We start from the raw sequence: 5,700 nt of genomic DNA, 5'->3' as shown, positions 1-5,700 counted from the left end.
AGTAAATTTTGGCAGTATTGCAAATGCAATACTTGAGGAGGATGATTCCATTTGTGGAACATTTTTAAAAATTATCCTTTGTGCTTCAAGGGGCAATTTCAGGTAACAGTTTTACTTTTAAATATTCCCACTCCAAAGTTATGTATTCCAGGGCAAAACAATTTGTGTGAAAATGCACTGTCTTTTTAGTAAAAGCAGTATGATTTCATTTTAATATTATTCAATTTAAGAAACTTTTAATATATGCTTGCTCTTCATGTTTAAATCACTGTTATATAGGAAGTTGAACTTCTTACTTCACAATGTATATGTACCACTGTGAATTAGTTATCTATTGCTGCTTACAAAATCATAATTATAATTATCTTGCCCTTGTGAGTCATTTGATCTTTGGTGTTATTTTTAAAGTCAAACAGCTAATGAACCACATCATGAAGTTGATATATACTGACATTTCTAGAAAGTCTTCTTGAATTACACTTTAAAATATTAATTTTGCTTCATTGTCTGGTTGGTGTCACAGACTCCAGTTATACGTATGTTGGTTCTTCTTTGCCTGCTATTTATACCATTTCAATTGCATTCTCTCTGGCCTTTCATTCCTTACTTTATTTTCATTCTCTTTGTTGTGTTCTGATTTTTCCTCAGTTCACCCTATTAAATTTTTATTTTAGTCCATTCTCTCTTGGGTACCTTATAATTTAGACTTGAATTCTGATATTATTTTGTCTTTAACTTACATTTCCTTCCTGAATTCAATCAATACTTTTTGATTTCCTAATTCAAAGGTTCTCTTTTATGTCCACATATCAATGTGAAGTTTCTTTAAAGGATGGTGCTTGTTTGTTTTTAGGTTGGAGAAAGAATCTGTTCTCAATTTTGTGTGTGTCTCTTTATCTTTTGAGACTCCTTTCCCCTTTCTCCTTTTCCCTTTCACCATCAAATTTCCAAAAAGCACCTTTTGTTATCTTTTTACATTTTCTTCCCTCAGAAGCAATGCCTTTTGAAAACTGCCACCTTACATAGCATGAATTTTTAAGGTCCTTCCTTGTGGCTGTACCTTCAGTAGTTTCCAACTCAGAGTAGATTTTCCCTTTCTGGCGGTGAATTTAGATCAATCACAAGCCTTTCACTATCTCCCCTTTTTCCTCTCCTAAATAATGGTCAAAGCATGAAAGGCAACTTTCTGGAATTTGTGGGTTAGTTTGAAATTTGGGCATTCCCTTTCTTCTGGCTTTGCTAACGTCCAATTTTGGGTAGCTCTACTCACCCTTTTTGTTGTCCTGTACTGTTTTGAGAGATTCAGATTTTTGTGGCAATTACCTCAGCTCTACCTGGGCTAATTTAGAATGCTTTCTGATAAGGAAATGTTGATTGATGCGTACTAAGTTACAGTTACTTAAGAGAAGTAAGTTCTGGGGTTCTATTGTATAGTAGGATGACTATAGATAATGAAAATCTATATTTTTCAAAAAAAAATCAAGAAAAAAAGTGGGGTGTTTTTGTTTTGTGGTGCTGAGAATTGAACCCAGGGCCTCATGCATGCCAAGTAAGCCCTTTTATCACTGAGCTCCATTCCCAAGTTTGAGTGTTTCACCACAAAGAAATGATAAATATTTTAGAGTACAGATATGCCCACCCACATTTGAATATGTGTACATTACGCAGTGTACACATACTGATACATTATATGGCACTCCATAAATATGCACATTTTGATGTGTCAATTAAAAAATAAATGAAAATAGAATGCTTCCTTACTATATCTTTTGTGTGAATGCCACTAACCATAAAGATTTTACTGTCTTTCCTGCAGCTTTTACTAAGAATATATCAGCTATTTTATGTTTTCCAGAAATAAATTTATGTCATAACACTGAATATGCTCAGGAGCAGGGATGTAACTAAGTGGTAGAACACTTGCCTCAAATGTTTGAGGCCCTGCATTTGATCCCCAACACTGCAAAATAATAATGATGATGATAATAATAATTGCATATGATTTTCAAATTATATACCCCCCAGCATGTAGATTCTGATATTTCCCTCTCCCTTGCCCCAGAAGACAACCTCCACTCTCCCTATTCCTTTGTTTCTAAGAATCACCATTCTAAATGTGGCACGTATCTATAGAATGAATATCATGCAGATCTATGGGTGATAGGATTCTGAAACCCTTCTGTGCTAGCAATGAAACTCCTCAGAGAAACCATTTCCAGAACCAAAAGATTTCATAAACTTCCATGACTTTGGGCAGGAAAAACATGGAACTCCGTAGATGTGGAGAAATAAATATACATCAGATCAAATCAACACCCACACTGCCCACCACATGACTTGTTTACATCAGAACTTGAATATATACATAATTATGAAGGAAATAAAAACAAGAATACTTTGAAAAATTGAAAGTGGTAAGAAAATATTACATGGATGGGGTAAGTCAAAACAAATGCCACAAATATCTTTAGCACTCAGGTACTATAACTTGACAGCAGTATGTACATTAACTGGTTAAAGGTCATTTTAGTCCATTAATAGCAAAAAATTAATTCATAAACAGTTTTTCAAAATCCAATCTGTTTGTTGATAAAGAAGATGATAGACCCAGCACTGATTGGAATAATGCTCTATATTTCCAACCACCTTGTTTTCTATCTCTACACTTTTTCTTCTGATTTTCTTATTATGAACAATTTTTACAAACTCTATAGGGAGGAAGGATGTTGGAACTCTGGGACCACAGAGCCACAGAGCCATCAGGTACAATCCTGTCATGAATATATTCCACACCCTTTTCCTCTGGCCTACACAGGTTCTCTTTATCTACCACAGGACTAAATAGTAGAAATCATACCTTTGACCCCTGTTCAACTAGTCTCTACCCATTGGCTGGGAGAATGGATAGTTATGCAAGTCAAAATTCCAGTGGGCAAACACTGATGTTTTGTTGTTATTTTTAGTTTTATTTAGGTTTGTTTTTGCCTCTGAAATAGATCCAAAGCACAGTTTTGGATCTGGACTTGGTCCTCAGAGATGGATACACAAAGAACCTGCCAGCCTTCTGTCCCAGACTGTTAGTCCGTCCCCAGTCTCCTTGTCAGTTTCTCTGTTTTTCCAACACTGCAACCAGAACAGCACTGAAAAATCCTTCCTACATGAGACGAGTAATCATCATCTGGTAGTTTCTGAGCAAGGAGCTGCTCACCACCTAAATGGAAAAGGGCCAGACATCTAAGGGGCAGCAGGGCATAAGAGAAGATAAGCACATCAGAGGTAGGAAGCTAGGTCCCAGCTCGCTATGCCATAGGCTCGCCATTTAAACTGGGCATTTAACCTCCCTTCCCTGCTGTCTGACTTCAGCTTTCCCATCTAAACTAGATGCTCTCTGGGGATCCCAATAGCTCAGAAGAACTCAGGCCTCTGCTAAAATTGACTTTCATTAGAAGCGGCCTCAGGGGCTCAAAGTGCCTGCACAGGCAGGAGAAGGGGCGGACTCAGAGAATGGAGGATTGAACCCCCCCACAGCTGAGGCAGGTGAGAGAGGGCAAATGAGCACCAGCAGTCACTGGCAACGTGTCCTGCTACATACAGGTGCAAAATGGCCCATCACTTGGTCTGCTTGGATACAATCACCCATAGTGACCTCATTCTTCTTCAAAGAAGCCCTCTTTGATTTTGCATTTTTTAGATAGGAACCTGGAGTTCACAAGATAAAGTGAAAGGAGGGAGGGGTCAAAGATGAACCTAGTTTCTGTCTCATCCAAGTATGTGGATGGTGGTACATTCACTAGGCAGGAATAGGAGGATGGGGAGACACCCTGAGTGTTGGGTTGGACAGATGACCTTGAGAAATCATTGAGGATTCCAAGAGAGTCAGTTGGATACTAAGATACCGGTTCAAAGGAGACATCCGGACTAGGAACACAGAATTAAAAGTCATTTTTCTACAAATTGATAGATATGACCATTGAGAAAGGCAGTATGAAATAAAGAGAAGAAAGGAGCCCAGATGAAACCTGAGGAATATCAACACTGAGAGGACAGGTAGAAGGGAACTGCTTGGCAGCCATAGAGATGGGGAGAACCAGGAGAGCACACTTCAGAATCCCCCCGGAAGATCTCAGGAAAGATGCAGCTGTGTAGGAACAGGGCAGGTGCTGCTAAGGAGTCCATAGATAAGAAGTGAAAATGTCCATGGATGCAGTGAGCTGAAGATGACTGGGGACATATTAAGAATGGGCTTTGCTAAAGTGATGGGACCAGAAGTTAGGGTGAAGTCAGCTGAGGAGTGAGTAGGAGAGGAAGCCAGCAGGCAGCAAGTGCAGCCAACGCAGCAGAGGTACTTGGCTGTGAAGGAAGAGGGACAAGCAGCGCCGGCATGGGAGGTGGAATCAGTGGACACTTCGGCAAATGGGAAAGGTTTAGTGTAATTATATGTCTATGGGGCGACCCAGATGAGATGGTGTGGGCTCACTCGGTCCAGCCGAAACCCACTGAATAGCTGAGGAGGGTGTGGCCATTGGAGGCGAAAAGAGACCTCTGGAGACCTGTTTCAGAGAACTCATCCCTTAGGGCTCGGCACACTGAGTCCAGATATTTGTGGTTTGGAACACCTACCATGACCAGCCCCATCACCATAGTAACCTGGTCACTCTCAGGTGCACAGCATGTTCCCTTCTTTCTGTTTTTTGTCACTGACCTATTAGCCCATTGGTTGCTGCTTGTAAGGGTGTTGCTAGCTCATTGGATTACTACAACCCTCAGCTAAATTTGCCCAGTGACAGACTATACATAAAGGGCTTGCCTATGCAATAATAAAGTGGATCCAGTGCTCTGAAACTGGTCTCCAGAGGACTCTTTTCAACTCCATTACCACATCCACCTCAGCTGTTTGGTGGGCTTTGGCTGGACCAAGTGAGCCCATATCTCTGCTGTCAGAACAGGGACCTGAGGCAATCTGGTAAATGTGGGTGTTGGACCCCCAGGAAATAGAAGAAAGATGGGCAATTTGCCAACGCCTACTAAGGACGCGCAGCTGCAGTTGTTGTGCACCCTCCTCAGGTGTTCGGTGGGCTTCAGTTGGACAGAGTCTATAAGATGGATATGTGAGAGAAAAGGTCACTGGCTGTTCTACAGGAAGTGGGGGTAGAATCAAGATCAGAGGGAGAGACAGATGCCGCAGTGGCTCAAAATTATTATTTATTAGAGCTGAAATTATGGAATCAACCCAAATGCCTGTCAATTGATGAATGAATTGAGAAAATGTGGTATATATACACAATGGAGTTTTACTCAGACATAAAGAAGAATGAAATAATAGCATTTGCTGGTAAATGGGTGGAAATGGAGAAAATCATGTTAAGTGAATAAGCTAGACTCAGAAAATCAAGGGTCAAATGTTTTCTCTCATATATGGAAGCCAGAGAAAAACAGAGAAAGAAGGCAGTAGGGGAGGAGATGGGATATAAAGATGGAGGGGAGATCAGTGGAGCAGAAGGAGAGCAAGACTGAAAGAGGAAGGATGGGAAAGGGGAGGAAATATGAAATGAACTAACAAAATCATGTTACATTCATATATAAAGATACCAAAGGGAATTTCACTTTTATGTATATCTAGAAGAAAGGAAGTTAATGAAGTAGAGGAGGGAGGCTAGAGTAAGGAAGGAGGAGAGGAAAGCAGGGGAGGATGGGGCTTGG

This window comes from Ictidomys tridecemlineatus, chromosome 4 (assembly GCF_052094955.1).
Source record: "Ictidomys tridecemlineatus isolate mIctTri1 chromosome 4, mIctTri1.hap1, whole genome shotgun sequence".
Taxonomy (NCBI): Eukaryota; Metazoa; Chordata; class Mammalia; order Rodentia; family Sciuridae; genus Ictidomys; species Ictidomys tridecemlineatus.
The sequence above is the reverse complement of the archived record's forward strand: the minus strand, read 5'-3'. Positions refer to the sequence as shown.